Source organism: Mirounga leonina, unplaced genomic scaffold (genome assembly GCF_011800145.1).
Source record: "Mirounga leonina isolate KUSES-001 unplaced genomic scaffold, KU_Mleo_1.0 Mir_125, whole genome shotgun sequence".
In the NCBI taxonomy this organism is placed as follows: domain Eukaryota; kingdom Metazoa; phylum Chordata; class Mammalia; order Carnivora; family Phocidae; genus Mirounga; species Mirounga leonina.
The window spans coordinates 55,700,355-55,722,928 of NW_023270305.1; the positions used below are offsets into that span (position 1 = coordinate 55,700,355).

The 22,574-nt window shown below is 36.3% G+C and overlaps 1 non-coding gene across 1 annotated transcript; it reads right to left on the minus strand.

Moving 5' to 3' along the window:
* Positions 1-10,328: 10,328 nt before the first annotated feature.
* Positions 10,329-10,401, minus strand: TRNAK-CUU. The gene has a single exon. It is a non-coding gene; the product is annotated as a tRNA-Lys (tRNA).
* Positions 10,402-22,574: the final 12,173 nt, after the last annotated feature.

Below are 22,574 nucleotides of genomic sequence, written 5' to 3' on the forward strand. Positions count from 1 at the left end.
AGCCCTTTGGCATGGCTCTTTCTTTGGAAACAACTACACAATATTTTCCTTCTCAGGCCTATTGAATGTTCACTTGAACATCTTTTTTTTTTTTAAGATTGTATTTATTTGCGAGAGAGAGAATGAGAGACAGAGAGCATGAGAGGGAGGAGGGTCAGAGGGAGAAGCAGACTCCCTGCCGAGCAGGGAGCCCGATGCGGGACTCGATCCCGGGACTCCAGGATCATGACCTGAGCCGAAGGCAGTCGCTTAACCAACTGAGCCACCCAGGCGCCCCTACTTGAACATCTTTAACTCATGGTTCTCTTCTTCATTTTCCCTATGCTCAGACCCCTCACCACTGCCCCCAACGTCTGAAAATGTCTTCACTTATTCTCACATCTGACAAATATCAAGGACCTTTCCGTGGTTTAGTTAAAAACAGGAGCAGATCTAGAGTATCTCAGAAAGACTTCCCTTGGCCCTTGATTCCAAAAAAGATTGAAAGGGTGCAAAGCATCTGGTGACAGTGACCCAAGAGTCTTAGTTTTGGAAAAGCAGTTCTTCCTTGTCCCTGTTATACTTGAAGCTTATATAAAGTATCTCAAAAGAAGACAAACATTCTGTGATATTTAGTTCAAAGACATATTTACAAACATCGGTCTTTCCAGTGTCCTGCACCAAATAAACAGAACTGTAATCTCACCCGGACAGAAAAAGCAGAGACGGTGCCGTGAATGCCACGATAATTTCTTTGTCCTGTTTTCCAGCTTTTTGGACAGTCCATTTTCCTATGGTCAGTTTCCTAATTCTTATTAGATATCTTGTCACCTGATTGATTCTGAGACTGAGTTTAGTCTTATAACCATGGCCAACAGGCACTTAACGTACATTTCCCTATGTTCCCTTGGAGATCTCAATAGGCATCTTATCTCTTAATTGGATATAATAGCTCACATTTATTGAATCCTATCTATGTGCCAGGCTGGGAAGTGAGTGCTCCAGAAGTGCTATCTCAGGAAGTAACTTAACCGCCTCTAACCAGGTATGAAATGGTAGAGCCAAGATTAAGCCCAGGTGAGCTTGATGCTTGAACCCTAGCTCTTTACCACTATTCTCCACTGGATATATTTGACCAGAGACGATCTACTGTAACTTCCTTGAGAGGAAGGGCTTTGCTTCATGCAAAATCCTTGTTTGGAATGCTTCACATCTTGACCTTCTGCTTACAGTAGCACTTGGTAAGTCGTGTGCCACCTCCACTGTGGCTGCCTTTACATCTTCAGTGGACAGCCTTTCTATGTATCAGAGGGGGTGCCAGCAGTCACATTGGCCAGGTCATGATTTATATTTATCACTGTTTTAAGATGTGGCCTCATAAGACTGTTCAATTTTTCACACATAATAGAAGCTTCTGAAGTATTTGCTGGATGAAAGAGAGTTCAGCTTAATCCAAAAGGCAAATAATTTCTGGAAATAGAATCACAGTATTTTTTTAGCCACTCATTATTGTTCAGTTCACCTGTCTGCTTCGCTTCACTGATTACTAAAAGAAGAAGACAGGAAAGGCAGCTTTTTTTTTTTCTTTGAAATGGAAAGAAATGCAGAAAAACAAAACAAGATAAATGGAGGCTTAGTGAATAGTTGCATGGACCCATATCCATAGAGGGCAGAAGATGTGATTGACGACAGAAAAATTAGTGAGCTGTAGAAACAGGAAACTCACATGCATTCTAGAAAGAAAAAAAAATGAAATGAGAGAGAGAAACTAGGAAATAGAATAGCAGCAACACAGGGAAGAAAAATGATCATGTCAGAAATAGAGAGAGCCAAAATGAACAGTTAATGAAAGAATTTCTAAGGGAAGGACTGAAGCATCACACAAAGAAAGATAAATAGCATCAGGGCTCCTACCCATGGCTGATCAGACTGAGATGCCTGGGTCCTTTGGTTTGGATGCAATGTTGGAGCACAAGACTGGGTATTAGCCCTCATTTTAGACCCCACTAAAGTATATAAGGGTTGGCTTATAGCATCAGGGATGCTTTATAGCAGTACTGTCGGATCTTTCCATTTTGCCCTAAAACCCCATTTTAGGGCCTAAAGAATGTTTTTAGACAATATATATTATACCAAAGACTGACCCAGAGAGAAATATAAATAGCCACGGTGTAAAATGCAATTTAATTACTTTTCTCCACAAAACTATGGAATTTTCTACAAATATAACCTTCAAATAAGTAGCTACCATAACCATGTTTTCATTTCCAGAAAAAAATACATGTCACGTATATGCAGATAGAAGCGTGTGCTCACATCCACACACACACACACACACACACACACACACACACACACACACACTTCATTGCTATTATTGACCCTAGAGAAGAAAAACGGGGCAGAAAGAGATGGAAACAGAAACAGAAAAATGTAAGGCAGATGGGAGTGGAACAGATGCAAGTGGTCTGAAAGACCCATTGTCTTTCTACTGAAAAATTTCGATATTCTGGCTCATTTCCATGCCTCTAGTTGTACACCCTCCAAGCCACCATCTACACTGATGTTAGAATCATCTTTGTACACAAATCTGATTCTACAATTTTCCTGCTTCATTACTTTCAATGACTCCTTATAGTCTCTTGAATAAAGCCGAAATTCCTTAGCTTGACCTTTCTGAAAACCTACTTTACTCTTTTTTCCCCGTTTTCCTTTTTCCCATTTTTTTTTTAACCATCACTACATTCTATCGTCTAGATACAGTGGGAATAGTACATAGCTACTTGCCATTTCTTTCAAGCATGCTGTTACTTCTGTGTGTACTATTCTTATTTTTTTTTCTTTGAGTTGTGAATGAACGTAAAGAGCAAAATGCTCCTGTATCACTTATTGGGGCCAAACAAAGTTTTCTGCCTCTCTCCCTGCTCCCACTCAGAGACAACCCACTTTTCACATCTATTTATTAATTGCTTTGGTGTTGATTAGTTTCTCAATAAAATGCTTATATTGTAACATCTTGATTTTTTCCAGCCTTAATCGTTATTAGCTGATCTCTCCCTTTACCTAAGAATTTTGATGTCTTTAGTTTTCCTTTGCTATCTCCACCACACATGAATGCTCTTCCTATCCCCTTGCCAAAAATATATATATATATATACTATTCAGTATTTGCATTATTATGATGGTGTAAACAGGATTCACAGGTGAACCAGGACATAAACTGTAACTGGTTTTCCCTTTGGAACTCCTTTTTATTTTCCTGGGAGTTAATAATGGTCATGATTTTTATGTACTCATCAGTGATAAACTCTTCACTGATTTTCTGAATTTCCTCTGAGAATATTTAGTTATTTCACATATGCTATCCATTTCATCTTCTTGCAGAGGTGCCTCTTCTAATCTGATCCAGTTGCCTGGTATATTTGAAGCTCAGCTGTCATGCTGGACTCTCCCATCACACATATTCAAGGATTCCCTCTACTTCTATGTTTGATTTCCTGTTTCCTGTCATCTCATGTCTTCCTTTTTCTTAGTTTATATCTTCATCTTGGTGGAGCACGTCCTTCCGTAACTTCCTGTGAATATGTGCTTGGGAAGTAATTTTTTGAGACCTTGTATGTTTGAAATTATTTTTTAAAAATCTCATCCTGTTTCATAATGCAAGTTTAGAAATTTATAGAACTCTAGGTTGGAAAGAATTTCTCTTCATAATTTTGGATGCACTTGTGCAGTTAAATATGCCTGGGAGAAGACATAAAATCAAACTGACTGGTCTCACTTAAAATTCTTGGCCATGAACCTCAAATGACCAGAGAATCACACTGTATTTCCAAAATCCATTTATTCTCCCACTCTCCTGAATGCTTATTTCACACCTCTTCCTTCACCTCACACCCTCAAGTATTGCCTCCCTCCTTTCTTCAGCTGATGGCCTTACTGACAGCTTCCCTGAGAAAACTGAAACAATCAGCAGAAATGCCAGTTTCCCACAACTATGCCTACGCACCTACTGACCCAACTATGGGGCCTTCCTGCCTCGCCCCACAGATGGATTGATAAACCATCTGTGTTCTGGTCTAAAGCCTTTCCCTCCACTTACGCACTAGATCCAACTTTCTCTACCCTAGTCCAGAATATCTTTAAAAAATATTTTTCCCCCTCTTCCCTACATAATCAAATTCCCTCTCAACAATTTAGTCTTGTCAGCATAGAAACATGCTGTTTCTCTTATTTTGGGAAAAGAGAAAGAAACTTTCTCTTGATTCCATTGCTGATTTGAGCTCCATTCTTGTTGCTGCCCTTTAGAGCTAAACTCCTAGGAGAGATTTCCTACTTACACTGTCTTCTATTTCTCTCCTCACATCATTATATGATTCCCTTTCCAATTAGGCTTTATCCTTTACCCACATCTTAAAGTTCTTGTTTTCAATATAAATTATAACCTCCATGTTGTTAAATCCACTTGTCAGTTCTCAGGTCTCATCTTTCTCATCTTACTTGATGTACCACCCCTCCTTGATGGTATTTTTTCTCTTGGCTTAAAGACACCACATGCTCTTGGTTTTCTTCATTCAATCAAATGCAGTGGTTTCAATCTCCTTTGTGATTTTTACTCGTCTGCTCAACCTCTTAATGTCAAGGTCCATTGAACCCTACATCAAAAACTAATGATATACTGTATAGGGGCTAACTGAACATATTTTTTTAAAAAAAGCCTGCTCTATATCTCTTTTGTTGTTCTTGTTATAACACTCATCCCTTCTAAGATACAAATATTGTTTTATTATGGCTGTTGTGTGTCTTCTCCCTGTTAAAATATAAGCTCTATGAGCATAGGATTCTTCATATGTTTGTCACAAATGCGTTCCAAACTCACATGCAACGTTTGGTACATATTGAGGGTCAATATGTATTTTTTGTTTCTTAAATGAAGGTATTGTTCCACTGCCTTCCATTTCAGTATTGATGCTAAGTCAAAAGCCTGATTCTCAATGGTATGAAAAGATGGAGACTAGGGATAGGATGATGGTTGACCTCAGGTTCAAGTAATAAGGGGTACATTGATTGTAGAGTATTTAAAAACAGAAATATGAAAAGCTACAAGTCAGCCTTTTTAAAAAAAAAATTGTCACTGTAGAAAGACAATTCTAAACAACATCGGTTATAATAATTTCCTTCCTTCCAGGGTGGGTCATTTTCTTTGCTGCTCCTCCTCACCCTTGGTATACCCTTGATGGTTCTTGATTAGTTTTATATCTTGCTTTTTGTTTTGGGGGGTTTTGTTTGTTTGTCTTTAGCTTTGTGTACTTTTAAGGACTTTTTAAAAAAGATTTTTATTCATTTATTTTAGAGCAGGGGGAAGGACAGAGGAAGAATCTTCAAGCAGACTCCCTGCTGAGCATGGAGCCTGATGCTGGGCTCAATCTCACCACCCATGAGATCATGACTGAGCCGAAACCTAGAGTTGGACACTTAACCCACTGAGCCACCGGGCTCCCCCTTTTAAGGACTTCTAAAACTTCATCATGATGTGTTTGATCTGAATCTATTTTCAACAGTTAGGCTAGGTTGGCACTTTAGATTTTCAATTTCTTGGCCTTCAAGTTCTGGAGATTTTTTTAAATTATCTCCTTGATAGTTTCCCTTCCTTGATATTTTCCTATTCTCTCTTTCTTGAACTCTTATTTTTCAAGTAGTGGATCTCTTGGTTGGTCCCTCTAATATTTTTATCATATCTCTTCTATCTTTCACTTTTCCTTTTGTTCTACTTTCTGTGAAATTTCTTAAAGTTTACCTGCCAGTCCTGCTATTATGTTATTATGCCATCATATTTAAAATGATATTTTCAAGAGCTTTTTTCCCACCTCTGTATTAGCCTGTTCTAAGTTTGTAGTTGCAATGAATTCTCTCTTCCCTTTGATGATATTAATGATAGGGTTCAATTTTTAGTTTTTAAAAATTAATTTCTTTTCTGCCAAGTGTTCTTTCTGAAGAGGTTCTGTTTTTTTTTTTAAGATTTTATTTATTTATTTGAGAGAGAGAGGATGAGAGAGAGAGAGCACATGAGAGGGGGGGAGGGTCAGAGGGAGAAGCAGACTCTCTGCCGAGCAGGGAGCCCGATGCGGGACTCGATCCAGGGACTCCAGGATCATGACCTGAGCCGAAGGCAGTCGCTTAACCAACTGAGCCACCCAGGTGCCCGAGGTTCTGTTTTGACAAGGTTGCCTTTATATTCTTTTCTCTATTTCATTTTTTGATCTTGATATTTCCTCAGAAATCTGCTAATCCTTGGTTGGCTGCATGTGTTTTAGATTTGTGGGGTAAACACTGTAGTTAGTAGTTCTGTGCATGTTTATCACTCAAGAAGAATATTCCTTTTCGATTTAGTTGGGAAACCTTAACACCTCCATCATGAGTCTTTCCACTTGAGCCATGTTCTCTAAGACTCAATCTCCATTTTGGTTAGTTGCTAATATTCTTGTAACAAAGTGAAAAAACAAGGCTGAGAACCTCAGCATCCATTATGCACATGTTTTTTAAAATTCCTCTGTTTTAAGTACACTACACCCACTCTCAATTTGGTCTGTTCATCTCCCAGCCCAGAAATTCTCTCTCTTATCTACTTCAGCAAATAAAACATCCTTCTTGCAACATTTGGGCAATAGCTTGTAGAGGAGTGAAGAAGATCCAAGAATTTGTTCATTAAATAGACTTTCAACAAATCCTCGTTATATCAGCCTCTTTGTTTTTATCTTCGGTCCTTCAGGTAGCCCAGATAGGGCAAAATATAACAAATGAGGTCTGCTTTGCTCTCTCAGGTTTGAGAGAGGAAACTGGGATCTGGGTTGCCACTTCCACCAGACCAAGACCTTGGCACACTAGCAAGAGTGTGCAGCAAGGGCAAGAAAATAGACTGCATATTCTTACCTTTCTGAAGGTGTCTTTTCCCTGATTTGCCATTTGCTTTATTGCTGTAAGCCTTTGATTGTTTCCCAGAACTTCTGTGCAGTTAATTTAGCCAAGTTCTTGTTGTTTCTGTGGTGCAGTAAGAACTTGGAGCTTTCTGGTTCACCATTTTGCTGATGTTCTGCAAAGCCAACTCTTTGTGCATTATACTAGCTTTCAAATCTCTAACCAAAATATTTTCTTTTAATTTCTTGTATCTATTTACCCTAATTATTTTAATGTCTGAGTCTAATGAATCATTTCTTAAAAGACTTATTTACCCATTTTAGAGAGGAAGAGAGAGAGAGAAATGGGGGGGGGGCAGAGGGAGAGAGAGAATCTCAAGCAGACTCCCTACTGAGCACAGAGCCTAACACAGCGCTTGATTTCACAACCCTGGGATCATGACTTCGGCAGAAATCAAGAGTTGGATGCTTAAGTGACTGTGCCACCCAGGTGCCCCTGAGTCTGATGGATCATTATGTATAGCTCCTGTAGTCTTTCTTTACTATCTTTTTTCCCCCTCTTTATTTCTATCAAAATTTGTCTCCCTAAAAACCTGTTATTTTAAAAAAATGAATCATAGATTGTATATAAATATAATGTGTCAATATAATTTGAATCTTAGAGTGCTATCTTTATTCACTGAGGATTTACTTTGCTTGCTTTGCTTATGACAGGCACCTAAACTAGGGACAAATCCAATCAAGGATCAAGACAATAATTGGGTTTTATGAGGTTTATTTTATTTCCTTGCATGTAGGGAGAAGGCCTTCAGGGTCCCAACTAAAAAACTAGAATGTTTGTCAGTATTCTATTTTTGTTTTTAGCAGCCCTGGAACTGCAATTTTTGTCTCTCTAACCCCAAGAGGCCCCAAGAGGCCTAAAAGTGCTTAATTTCCCACCACTTCAGCAGTGATTGTGATAATTTGTGAAACAAAAAAACCAAAAACACACAGGGCCCATTTCTCCAGGTTTCCTGTCTCTGGGATCATGTCCTTGCAAATTATATTTGATATCTTCAGAAACACATTTTGTTTTACTTTATTTTATTTGTAAAAAATTGTCCCTTCTAGTTTTCTTCAGTGGGAAGATTGGACCTCCATAGCAGATTAGAAGCTAATCTGCAACTGTCTGAAGCAGGACCCTTGATTTTTTAAAGCTTTGGAAAATTGCATTAGGAAGGTCATTTAGCTAGTCACAAGAATCTCCAGAATATATAGAATTTCTAAAGTCCTAGATTGTTTTGAAAATTTAAAAAAAAGTCACTTATATTTTTATAATGAAATCATATCCATAGGGATTCTGAAATCTGACTAATGGACAAATCTCTGTAACAGAGCCAGTTGAGTCAGAGAATAATTATTAATATTGAGCTTGTTCATTCTAAAAAGTATCCCAGTCTGGATAAAAAAGTATGTGGTCACCTTATAAATATATATATAAATAAACAGATTTCACTTAGCTTTATGCTGCCAGAAATGGAAATATTTGATTATGAGTATACAGATATATTTTGAAATAAGTGTTTTTAATTTATGGATAGCAACTACATCACTTTTTCTAGCTTATGATGGAGTGTGTATCTATTCATCTTTCAATGTTTTTGCTAGCTACCTTCAATCATGAGGAAAACTAATAAGTTTAAGTTTTCACAGCCCTTTTAAATGAAATATAAATATTAGATATATATAATAAGGAAGTGATATTTTTAGTTGTGTTGTGTCCTGTGTGTGTGTGTACAACCAAGATGTTGGGATAAAGTGTCATAAATGAATTATGTTATAATATGATTTTACTGAATTAAGTTTTATTTGGGGGACGTAGATTTATCCTGAATTACATTTCATTAGAATTCAGCCATTTCTTAAAATAGAACAAAAAGCATATGCAGACAAAGTCTATAAAGAGCTGTATAAATAAAGATGCATCCAATTCCCAAAGATCATAAATACTTCATAAGCCAAATGGGTCAAGTTATTGGTATTTCTTGCAGGGTAAAATGGTTCAGTTCAAGCTTTTTTAATGCACTTGAAAAAAATTGCATTCCAAGTCAGTGTCTCTCAACGCTGGTTTTACATCAGGAATCTGCAAATTTGTGTGTGTGTGTATCAGGCTCTCGTAGGTGTGCTACTGAGGCATGTGTAGTTTTTAAAGTTTACAGTTTTTGACTGATGTGCATCCAGAAATGGAAGTGTCTGTTGCACGAGTCCATCAGGTTCAACTCCTCTATTGAGGAAAGTGGATACAGATGAGAAACCATGTTTGGGTCACATGTACCTACTTCTCTGAACACAGAGATTGTTCCAGTAGCTAAGGGGATCTTCTAACATCTGTATCACAAAAACCAGGTGCCCAAGGAGGTAGCCTGATTTGAGAACTCCCAAGAAGAGAAATCTCTCTTTAGGAAATTTGAAGGTAAACTTACAAGAACACATAGGTATATACAAATACACAGAGGTAGAAAGTTGAATCTAACTCAATGACCAGAAAAGCAGAATACAACAGGAGAAGCAAAACTTCAAAGAGAGGAATGGGAAAGAAAGATATATGAGAGGGCTTAGCCATAATTCAGAAAGCATCAAATACCCACATCTCATTGGATGACATGATAACCATGTCTCCAGATCTGCACTTGGGTCAGGAGAGTTGCAGTTTTAATAAGGAAAGAAGTAGTTGTTATTCTAGGTCTTTATAAAACCTGTGTGAAGCTCCTTGACTAGCTTGGGGCATATATATTTTTTTATCCTTGTATATTTTTATGTGACCTTAAGTAACCTGGGTATATCTCTATTTTTGCAACTTGCATGACACTAATTAACAGAGTTATGAATGAATATGTCTTTAAAATTCGAAAAAGAGTGTTATGTGGGAAGAGCAAGAGGCAGCAGATGTGAAAATACCAAAAGGAAGCAATATTTAAATGAGATATTTTACATTTTGCAGAGAATCTGTCTTAATTTAGCATAGAAAAATTTCATATTGCTTTGTAATAAATCACTGGGTCATAATTTTAATAGATAAAATATGACAGTTCTGCCTCAAAAATATGTCCTCAATGTCATTGCTATTTTCCACTTACACTTTGCTGTCCTGGTACAGATTACATGGTTAATTGTAGTCAACTTCTAGCTAGTCTTACGCCTCCTCTCATGCCCCCAGAGTCTACTATCCCTATGGGAATGAGAGTGATGCTTTGAATTTACTTATCAGATTATATTACTCCTAGATATAACACCTTTTCGGTTGCTTGATGTTCACCTTGGAACAACCTACAGACTTCTGGCCATAGTCTGACATGGCTAATCCAGCACCTATCCTCCTTTATGACCTAAACTCATACAATTTTCCCCTTCTTTACATTCCAGCCTTACTGATTGTTCTATTTTTTTAAGTAATCTCTACACCCAGTGTGGGGCTTGAACTCACAACCCTGAGATCAAGAGTCTCATGCTCTACCAACTGAGCCAGCCAGGTGCCTCTGTTCTATTTTTAACATATGCCAACCTGACTACTGCCTTAAAGCCTTTGCTTCAGCTTTTCTATCCTCCTGCATTACTCTTTCTCTACATCATAGCATGGCTGGTTTCTTCTCATCATTCTATCTCCCTGGAGAAGCCTTCCTGACCACCACAACTAAGGTGCCATCCATCCATTCTGTGCCATTACCCTTTCTGTGTATTCATAGTGTTTATTACATTTGAATTTACTGCACTTATTTTTTAATGTGTTTATGTATTTTTTCCTTCTCTAGAATATATACTCCAATTGGGTAGGAACCTTGTCTATCTCCTTCATTGATATAATCACTTATCTAGAATTATAACTACATAATTGAAGTTTAACGAAGGTTTCTAAAATTAAAAACACATCAGATATTAGTTTGCTTATAGTCGTGTCTGGAATTCCTATTATAGCTTCGTTTTCTCCCCTGTATTTCTAATTACACTATTTTTTTGTTGTTGTTCTTTATAGAAGACACATTTGCCTTCTTTGTGACTCTAAGATATCCTAGTATATTAAAAAATGTAATTTATTGTGGGCAAGCTCTTCCTAAAGTTTCTTTCCCACAGAACACTGTTTTAAATTGGATATATTGCTTTCTAAGTTGATGTACAGATGTTGACTTGGAACATCTTTTCATTATTGTCCTGGGTTAAAGTCACTGCTTCTCATTTTCCAAACCTTTTTATTTCTTAGATTACTATCCTTCTTTTAAAAACAGAGTCTCAAACAAATATTATAAAATTTTATTTACTTATTCACATGATTGGAAAGTGTAATTGAAATTGGAAATCAGGTAAACAAGCTATTTATAATAATACTGCCTGTCGGAAAAGTTCAGTCCCATCTTTGGAAATGCATTTGTATTAGGGAGAACTTTTTCATGATAGCTTTAACAATCTGCCCAATACTTTCCCCTCTATTTTCATAAAATTCTTCATTCACTAAATGCTATGCCAGTGTTCTTTATAATTAATAACCTCTTCTCTGGGAAAGCACATGTTCTTTGTCAGGGCCCCCAAAGAATCCTACAGATACTGATTTTTTTCCTGACTTCTTCAAATTTGGCAAATGTGAACTAAACTCTGAAACTCTAAAATTGCAGTTCTACCTGGTTTTTAATCTGTAGTAAATCTCCATGCTCTATGCTTCTCTTCCTCTCTATACTTCTTCACTACTGTCAGAATATTGTGCTTTTATTGTAATTATTTGTTCAGGATCACCATCTAAACATCTCCTTCAAAATTTAAGTTCTGTGAGGGCAGGTGCCAGGCAAGCTGTACTATCTTCAGCACTGAACACAGGCTTCTGGAACATAGTAAATGTACACCCCAAATATCTACTAAATGATCGAAAGTGCAATGGATCAATAGGTAAACTCTTGCTGTTTTTCTGTTTGGGTATTTATGACTTTAGCCAGTATCTCAGAGACATCTTCCTGGTGAGATATTTAACAGTTTAAAGAAAATGTTAGCTATGGACAAAGTGTAAATCCCAAGTGCAGGAATTCAGTAATTATTAAAAGCAGTATTAAGCCCATTAGTGCTAAAGCTGAAAATAATTCTCTTCTGATGCCTGCGATATCACTAATCTGAAAATGTAGGGAGTGCTAAAGCATACAGAGACATTCAGAGAAATAAAATTTACTAGTACTTCTGTTACTATTTTACATGAGGACTTGTATTATAACCTCTTTAGCTCCAAGAAGATGTATTCAGGGCATGTTCTTCTGAATCAAAGTTCACCTAGCAGGGAGTCCAAACCTCCTGTATAACACATTTCTGCAGACGGTGTTAATGGGGATGCTCTTCTCTTCCACTTCCCATTCTTCCATATGGAAGGCAGTTCATAGATAGTTTTTTGTAAGCTAGTTTCTGGTCTCCAGCGAGCACTCAACATAAGAGACATTTTCAAGAGGATCATTTCATCTTTAGCTGCTTATAGGAGGCCCCTAATGAGTTAGCTGACTCTAAGAATTGGGAAAACAAACTTACCCTGCCAGCGAATAGGATCAGATTTGTCAACAATACCAAATTGCCCCACATGCTGCTGCACCTGCTATAGTAAAAGAAGATACAATATAACTGCAGTTGGGAGGAGATGCCCAACCAGGGACTGCAGTCAGAGCTTCAATAGCTGTTGGTAATGGAAATCTGTCATCTTCTATCTGTGCTCAGTGCTTGGAGACAGTTACACAAATGACATTCTCTTAGGCTGTCTCATAGAATTAGCAGTGCTTTCCTTTGCAAACTTTATCAACGTGTCCCTATAAGGAGACATATTGAGGAAGTTCAGTAAAACTGCTATAATGCTAGTAAACCTCTAAAAAGGAATTGATAGTTTGGTTGTTCAGTAACCAGTCAAGAACTGTCTGCAATATGGAGTCTACTAAGTCGTAATTCAGCTTTTCATATGCTTACATCAAATTTCCATCATTAGACCATAAGCAGCTTCAAGGTAGGATGTGTCTAATCCATCTATGTGTCCACCTGTATTGTCTGGCCTTTCACGTAGTGTATGCTCAATAGATACATGTTAATTAGATTTTTGGCATAAATAGAATGTACTATATGACATTCATTTATGTAATTATAACACCCGTTTTTTTTAAGGCATGCAATCTGATCGTCAGTATATCTGATACCAAGCTTTATGTAAAATTGATCCCTTCCCATAGTTGGAGTGCAATAGTATATTTGTAAAGAAGAACCACATGATTTGCTAAGCTTGACTTTTAAGCTAATATCTCAAATCAGGAGATGTCATTTTAAGGGATATTTTAAATAAATGCTATGGCCCCGATCCAGCAGACTGAGAACATAGTTATAATACACTGATGAAAGAATTTAATTATGACAAATCTATAACATGTTTCATTTTCCATTTCCCATATAAGCAGGTGAGCTTTTTTTTTTTTTTCAGGTGAGTTTTAAGATAAAATACAAAGTCATTAAAGTCAGATGGTGGAAATAGATCTCAGTCATCCCCTCCACCACTGCTGGATAGGCCTCTGATAGATTTCTTTGCTGTACTCTCCTCACTAGCTTATGCAGGTCTGTCACTATACACCTAGGTTTCTTACCTAATGCTGGTAGCAAATGATTTTTTCTCTAGCAAGAAAATAAATCAAGCATTTAGCTGAGATGTGATGGGAGACATTTGTATCTGAGCTGTCCAGCTGTAGCAGAAAAATCACATACAACAAGTACATCCAAATTCTTCTGTTAACAGAAAAATAATATAATAAATACCAGACTTTGAAAAGGTAGGAAACCTGTTCACTCTGAATAAATTAAAGACACCCAAAGTGTAGAAAAGGTTAGTTGGAGAAATGCCTAGGTTAGATTTCTCTTTTTCTTTCCTTGATTTAAAATGAATCATCATCCACAGGGCTTTTTATTTGTTCTGAGATCAAGCATCAACTTGATGCCAACCTGTTCAAAAGATCACCACTCCTCAGTTCTCTCATGTATAGGAAGATTTTAGGGATTCAGAACAGCAACTGCAATGAAAGCTCAAAAAGAACTCAGTCTTCAAAACAAATGAATCTTCTTTGTTCTTCAGTTCTTCTTGCAAAGTGCTTTTGGTCCCCTGCCCACTATTTGTCTCTGGTACTGTGGTACCATGGATGTCTGCTTGTCACTGGTCACCACAGTAGGTAACTGTTCTTATGCACCTAAACTTTTATCTTAGTGTTGAACATGGCCATTAATATTTAATTTAAAATATTCAAAGAGCCTTTCCTCCTATAGAATGTAAATTCTTTAAGGTTGGGACTTGTTTTATTTATCACTATGTCTCCAGCTTTTCAAATAGTTCCTGGTATATAATAGGTGCTAAAAAATAACTATTGAATTAATCAATTTATACATGTGTGAATGAATGAATAAATGGATGGATAGATGATTTCTGTTAAGTTGGAGTGAAGATAGCTGTGATATTGTGGGTGTTCGAAAAAAGGATGTGGCTTAGGAATACAAGTATCTGTTCAGGCAATTAAACTTTTGTTTATCTAGAATCAGCATGTCTAGGAGTACTTAAATTGCCTTTACCGTCTCAAAAAGATATCAAAAGCAGAAGAAAAAAAACTTTGTCCTTAGAATAAAAAGCCTGATTGTGTGTGTGTGTGTGTGTGTTCAGCCATTTTAAGCTTCTGAAAGACAAAGCCTTTTGTATGTGTGTGGGATGCAATGGGCAAACTGGGTAAAATATTCAGCCTTGAGTGGTAGAAAGAAATTTTATGATTTTATTATTTAAATGTGTGAGTTTCACAGATGACTTTGGAAGTATATTCCAAATTAATTTATTTTGAATTATAGTGGTGGAACTTACAGTTTAAAAAAAAGAACCAATAAACGATGGGGGTAAAATTCTAGAAAATATCTAAATTGTTCAGGTTCTCATTTCATTTATACACAAAATATAACCTGCCAGCAATGAAAAGATTTCAGTGATTGATATCAAACCACCAGACTGACTATTTAGATCCCATTTATACAATGGCTCTTTTGTGACTTGGTTCACCCAGTCTTAACTTCCTACAAGACTTTGTCCTAAACCCTACCTTTCTGATTAGGTGACATTGAGTAGTACTTACTGGGAGAGGTTGCTGAGGTTTTGATAAATTTCCTACAACACTAGATATAAAGCAGCAGTTAAAACTTCACATTTAGAGACATTTTAAGTAAATTGAACATGCAGTTGATTAGATCTATGATCTAAGTGCACTTACCATCCCTTGCTTTTCTATTTCTTTTTAATCCTTAACAGATGGTACAGAATTCATTATGGCTCAGCTAGAATTACAGCAAATTTTTCCTTGTCACCAGAACAACATGCTTAATTCCTTAGAGAGTGAGTTAACTTCTGAAGCCTCTTAGAAAAGACTTAACTTTTAAGAAGGCAGTCATCAAAAGATGCACCTAAGCTTATTCAACATTTTCTTCTCATTATGCCAATCTAGAGGCAAGGAATAAATAAATTAAAACTTCTATTAGCCAACAGCTATTTATTGAGCATCTATAACGTGCTTGCACTGTGCTAAGGCATAGATATTGAAAAAGAAAGAACAAGTTTTACCGTGAGATGCAAATATACTAACATATACTTAAAATATATGGGGTGCCTGGGTGACTCAGTCAGTTAAACGACCATCTCTTGATTTCAGCTCAGGTCATGATCTCACGGTCCTGGGATTGAGCCTCGAATGTAGCCTGCATGGGGCTCTGCGTTTAGCCGGGAGTCAGCTTGAGATTCTCTCTCTCCCCATCTCCCTCCATCCCTCCCCATTTCTCTCCCTCTCAAATAAATAAATCTTAAAAAAAAAAGAAGAAAATATATTGTACTAAAAGCTATGTTAGAAATAAAAACAAGGACTTTGGAAGAGTGACTAATTCCCCATGGGGCAGGGTGAAGCCAAAGGAATCCCATCTGACTATTAACTTTTTTCAGTATTATTTGCCAAAAATGAAAGTGTTGTGTTCCAAAATTGCTTAGTTGATCTCTGTCTCTATTGCAAAAGAGGATAGGATTACTCTCCATAAAAAGTTACTTAATTACTTTAAAATACCATGATTTATTTTCCCCCTTAAAAAAAAATGTATTTGATCTATCCATTCGTTAACTCATTAAGAAAATAAGATGTCTGAAGACATTCCTGCAATGTGAAGAAAGAAGAGCACAGGAATAAAAATATCAATGTTAAAAGGGCATTTGATAAAATTCAGCAACACATTTCTTATTTAAGAAAATAACAATGAATCATGGAACACTACATCAAAAACTAATGATGTACTGTATGGTGACTAACATAATTTAAAAAAAAGGTAAGAAGAAAATAACTGCAACAGAGAAGTGGAACCTATTTATCTGTAAGAAAGACTTTTCACCAACAATAGGAGCAAATACTATCCCAAATATAAGACTCTAGATTCACTTCAGTTAAAATCAGAAATTGGGTCAAGATGTCAGAATCACAATTATTTGACATATATTGGAATAAATATAAAAAATAAGATAATTTTCCTATCTGGAACACTTATTTTAAAATTTATAAGAAAGAATAAATACCTAATATTTGATGGGAAGGAAAAAAGTAACAATGTATTTAAAAAACTAGATATTAGAATATAATATAAAGCTACATTAAAAAAGTAATGTGGTGTTGGTGTACATTAGCAATAGATATGTTGTTCAGTGGAGTCCAGCAGTGTTCAAAAATAGGTCCCAGTATATATATGTGAGAATTTAATACAGGACAATTTTTATTTCTTTTTTCAGTGAAGAATGTGTGATTTATTTAATAAACAGTATTAACATGGTGGGGGCCTTTTCTTGGAATGAAAACATATTCAAAAACAAATTCCATTTTCATTAAATAATATCTGATACCAAAAGCATTTTATAAATTATGAAGACAGGAAGAAATAACCCAGTAGAAAGATGGAGGGGGGAGGGAGTTGAGACAGTTTGGAAAAGAGCAAATGACCAACATCCAAATGAAAAGATCCTCTCTCTAGCCAGTTGTCTGGAAAATGCAAATGAATGTATCAGTGCATGCCGCTTTATAACCATCAACAAACATATTGATGAAAATAAAGAAAAAAGAGTACTCTTGGTAGCATCCTCATTGGAGGATGTGGAGAAATGTATGTTCTTACATTTGAGTGATGGAATTGCAAATTGTACATTTTTAGGGTGTTATCAGGAGAGACTTATTCAAATTCAAACATATATATTATACCTTTAATCTATTAATATCCCTTTTGGGAGACCAGCCCATGGAACGAAAACTACTAATATTTAAGGTAATAGGCATAGTGATGATTATTTCAACATTTCCAATGATATTTTCCAATGACAATAATGTGGAAACAAAGTGTTCATCAAATACAGAAATTCTTGAATACATTAGGGTATATCTACATGATAGAATATTAAATCAATGATAAAAAGAATGAATTACAGCTATGGTCATTTACTAGAGGAATTTTCTAAAAATATTTATGAGAGTGAAAATCAAGATGCAGAAAAATACATCTAGTGTGATACCATTTCTTGTAAACAGTGACAATAAAACTTGTATATGCATATGCATGTGTGTATATGGTTGACTATATTGATTATATATTTTGTGTGTATGTGTGAGAGATAGTTTTAGAGTATATTTGTGTGTATCTATAAATAGATATTATATGTACATATATTTTCAGGGAAAAAAGGAAATATGGGCTTAGAGGTATCTGGGGTTGAAGTGGGGTGGCAAGCTGATACAGTATGAGGGAAGAAGAGAAAAAGTGTAAACAAGTAGAAAATTTTAAAAAATGATAATATAAAATATCCAAGATATATATTATTTTTATGCATTTATAAAAATTACATATGTATATAAGCATAAATACTTTAAAATAAATTCCTAAAATGATTACAGATTAGAAAACAACTAAATTACATTGATTTGCAATTAAATTCTCTTTTGAATAGAGTTTAACAAAACAAATATTGGTAGGCAATAACGACCATGATTTGTATAATAACTAGGGATATTTCAGTTTGCAAATTGTCATGGAATATAGACCCCCCCCCCCATTAAATGAAGCTCATGTATGAATGAAATAGTCTGTTGAATTGCTATCCCAATGTTTGGCAGTTTATAGGCATGTAGTAAATGATAACATTTTTTTCAGGAACTTAATCTCTGAGCATGGATTTTGGCATCTGATAAAGTTCAATTCACATCCTAGTTTAGCTCCTTACAACCTCTATCAACTAGAGTAAGCTGTTAGAGCTCTTTAAAACTGCCATTTCTGTAAAATGAACATCATGATGCTTAGCTCTTCCATCTATTTGTGAGGATTAAATAAGATAACACATATAAAGTTCCTAGCAGAGGGCTTGGTATAGAGGAAGTGCTTAATAAATACTCCTATAAACAGAGCCTCACAGTACAGAGTGGTGGTACAGTCATATAGTGGTGGAAAGCACTTTCCAATATCTGATGAAATATATCAAGCCAAACAAGACTGACAGGTAGTATATATGAATGAATTTTAGGGTATGGCTTTTGTTGCATCGAAACTAGTTAAAGATACAGTGAACCTCTCTTTCAAATGCTCAATAAAAATTCACTTACCACTAAAGAACACCTCATTTTAGTTAAGTCTTCAATAGAATGAAGTCTGAAAGGTATTTACTTTAATAGGTATTACAGTTATTACTGGGATGTCAGAACACTCTGAATTAGAAAAACTCTAGATCCGTAAGTGAATGCAAGAAAAAAAAAAAAACTCTTGGATTCCCCTCCACACTTTTTTTTGGCTTTTATTCAGTTTCTTTTCGTCCAATCCGACATGTTGAAATATGACACACTGTGATAACATATCTTATTATGAGAGAGAGACAGAGACAGAGACAGAGGGAAAAGGAGAGACAGAGAAAGAAATCTGAATATGCTCACTTACAGTCTTTTTCAGACACCAAGAATGTCTATGTTGTTGGCATTGGTGTCTCAGCTCATTTTCACATGCATTGGCAAATCTCTGTTTAATCTCTTATTCTGTACAGTCTGTGTAAATGATGATTTAAAAAGTCTACATATGACTCCTATATTACCAGTAAACTGTACATTCCTTGAACAGGGTGAGCATAAACAATATGGCAAAAGGTAACTGGACTGGAAGTAAGTAACTTCTGATTTCTCATATCTGAAACTAACTAGTTCTCTGACCTTAAGGAGTATAGACTATAGTCAAGACTCTTTGAATATGTTTTCTCATTTAATTCCCACAAATTACACCTCAAGTGAGATGTTATAATTCCCATTTTACAAATAAGGAAACGGGCTTGGATGAGCTGTTGTTACAAGTCATGGAGTCTCCAAGTGGCATAGATAATATTTCTACCTATGACTGTCTTAAGACCACAACTCTAAGTCTTTTCTTGATAAACTTGTCCTCCTCTCCCTCAACTCAATTCCATCTTAACCAAAAAAAAGTAGCCTATATGTGAACTCTTAACTCCCTTTTTTGACTGTAATTCTAGTCATATCCATATACTTTGGTTATACCAAGTGCCGAGTGCCTCAGAATAAAAGATTTTGTAAAACAAGAGAGGAACAAAAGAGAAAATCTTGAACATTTAAAATTTACTACTACATCCTAAAGCAAACTATTCTTCAGAGTGGATGTTTCTCTTTTATTTTTGGACAGTTGGGCATTGCAACATAATTAAAATCTCTATAGAAGTTTCCTTTTCCTTTTGGCATAAAGCAGTTATTCTTAGGGGAAGAAGGATATTAAAATAACCCTACTTTGGTACATGTTTATCCTAAAATTCACATCTTAAGTACTCTTCTATACAGTGGTCTTACAAAAGTTAAAATAAATATAAAAACCAGGGAAAATTAGTGACCAAAAATAGGACTTCTCTAATGAAAAGAACAGGAAAATGGCTATTTTAAGATTGAAGCTAGAGCACACAATTCAGTTTCTAAACTTGATTAGATTTCTTTACCCAGCCTGAGAAAAATGAGCCTCAAATCGAGGCAACTACAGAATACAGAATAAAACTATTCCTTTAAAAAAACAGTGTCTTTTATGTAAGGAAAGGTCTGAAAGGACACCATCAGACTCTAAGATACTTGGCTGCCCAAAGTAATCCCATGAGAAATAGAGCTTGAATTGGGATAAAGAAAAAATAATGAAAAATAGCATTATCTTACTAAAAATACCCTGTACAGGGGCGCCTGGGTGGCTCAGTTGGTTAAGCGACTGCCTTTGGCTCAGGTCATGATCCTGGAGTCCCGGGATCGAGTCCCGCATCGGGCTCCCTGCTCAGCGGGGGTCTGCTTCTCCCTCTGACCCTCCCCACTCTCATGCTCTCTCTATCTCATTCTCTCTCTCAAATAAATAAATAAAACCTTTAAAAAATAAAAATAAATAAATAAATAAATAAAAATAAAAATACCCTGTACAATAAGGGAACATTTTGTAAAAGGAATCATAGCTGTAATCATAAGTTACCTAAGATGTTTCATTTCTTTATTCTGTCATATACCTACAAAATAGTTGCTATATGTAGTGACATTTATCTTAACGTTTCAAAGAAAAAATATTGCCTTATCATTCTTTGTCATTTCTCCTAGTTGCCTATTTCAGCTAAAAATCCACTGATGATTACATGTAAACTCTCACACGATAGAGTGGTATATGTTGTCTCGTATTTCTTTGTCAAATCGACATTTAGCATCCCTACCTCTACACGGGAAAATGAAGAACAAACTGAGCAGATTTGGTAAATTGAATTATTCTTCATGCTTCTTATATCCATGCCCCAATGTTTTATCCTTCCTGTATCCAAGTCCTTTGCCATGTACTTTGCAGCGCTTACCCTAAAATGGGTGAAGCTTAGTTCCCTGCCCGTTAACATTGAGTTTGGCCCTGAGACTCTCTTTCCAATATGGTGAGGCAGAAATAACAGTGTGCCACTGCAGAGCTTAGGCCTCTAGAGTTCATGTGGGCTTCTGTTTGTGTGATCTCACTTCTGGCCTTTTCATGAGAAGAACCTTCATTAGACTGTTGGATCCGGGAGGAGAAAGAGAAACATGAGGTACAGAGCTACCCCAGCCAAGCCCAGCCTAGATCAGCCAAGCCTGGGGAACCCAAGATAAGTGAGAATTAATGACTGCTCTTTTAAGTCATTAGCTTTTGACTAGTTTGTTATACAGTCATTTTTGCCAGTAGGTTAAATGATACAGCAGATATATGTGAGATCTGATACAGGAGATAGCCCCACGCACATCTACATACACTCAGCAACTACTGTGTTCTCATGCCGGCAGGGTTTTTACTTGAGGCTTTAGAGCTTTTTTTAACTCAACTACTTAACATGTATTGATGCTATGAACCCAGATGTGGAATAAAATCAAGTTTTCCTTTACTTTCCTCTAAGTAGCAGGAGTGCTTGTTATATAATAATAAGCGTGTCAGTCTATGGTATACTCTCAAATATCCCATAAATCCCCTTCTTGACACGTATCCCATTTGTAATACACTATTAATTTTATTTAAATTTCTGCTTTGCCCACTAGGATGAATAATAGCCACAAAGCATGGTGGCCTTTGGTAGTCACACAATGTTATAAGGAGCTCTTAATATCACCGTTTGAAATGAAAATGAGATCCAGAGATGCTAAGTAAATTTCCCAACATCACACAGCTGGGAAGTAGGAACACTCAAGTTCAAATCCAAGCAGCTTTGTTCCAGAACCCTTGCTCTAAAGCATTGAGAGAGAGCACACAATCTGGGAGGTCATTATTCTATCCCTAACACCTTGCCCGGCACATGACACATGGACATGGAACAGTTGTTGAACGGTGTGATTGAGCATGCCTGAGCTAAGGTAGCATACATACTATGGAAAGAGGAAAGCTAATATCATGTTGAAGCCAACTGTTTTATTTCGTTAACACTTTTGAGTATAACCGAAGCAGCTGCTGTGACATATGCTGATGATTTACAAGCTGGCAAAAATTGACAGATATGGTCCCTGCTCTGCTGGTGCATGCATTCTAATTGTTGGAGATAGAAATAAACAAGAAGTGATAATTACAAAATATGAAAGTGCTGAGAAAGAAACAAATAAGATGATAGAAAATAATGGGTATGAGCAAGAGACATTTTATTTTCTTAGTGGTCAGGAAAGGCCTCCATTTATGAGGACACATTTAATCTGGGAGCCAACAAGTGGACCTGGGACCTTTAATCCAGGAGCAGGGGAGGTGATCATTCCAGGAAGAATGTGTAAGGGCCCTGAAGCAGGAAATCCCTACCATCCTACTTTTTCTACATCACTGCTAAAATCTTCCAATGCTCTTCCACATTTACTCTGTCCATTTCTCAATATATTCTCTACATTGTAGCCACAGTGATCTTGCTCAGCTTGTTCTGTTATTTTAAAGAAAAGAAAAATACTTCTGAGGCCTGCAAGTTTGGCTCAGGCCTTTTCTCCAAAATTCATCTTGTTCTGTTTTGCTTTCTGTTCTCGTCATCTGTCCTTCCATCTCTGTGCCCTGTCATGCCTTGTCATACGTTAAATCTGCACACTTACATGCCTCATTTTCTGCCTGGGTCCCTCTTTTTTAGATAAT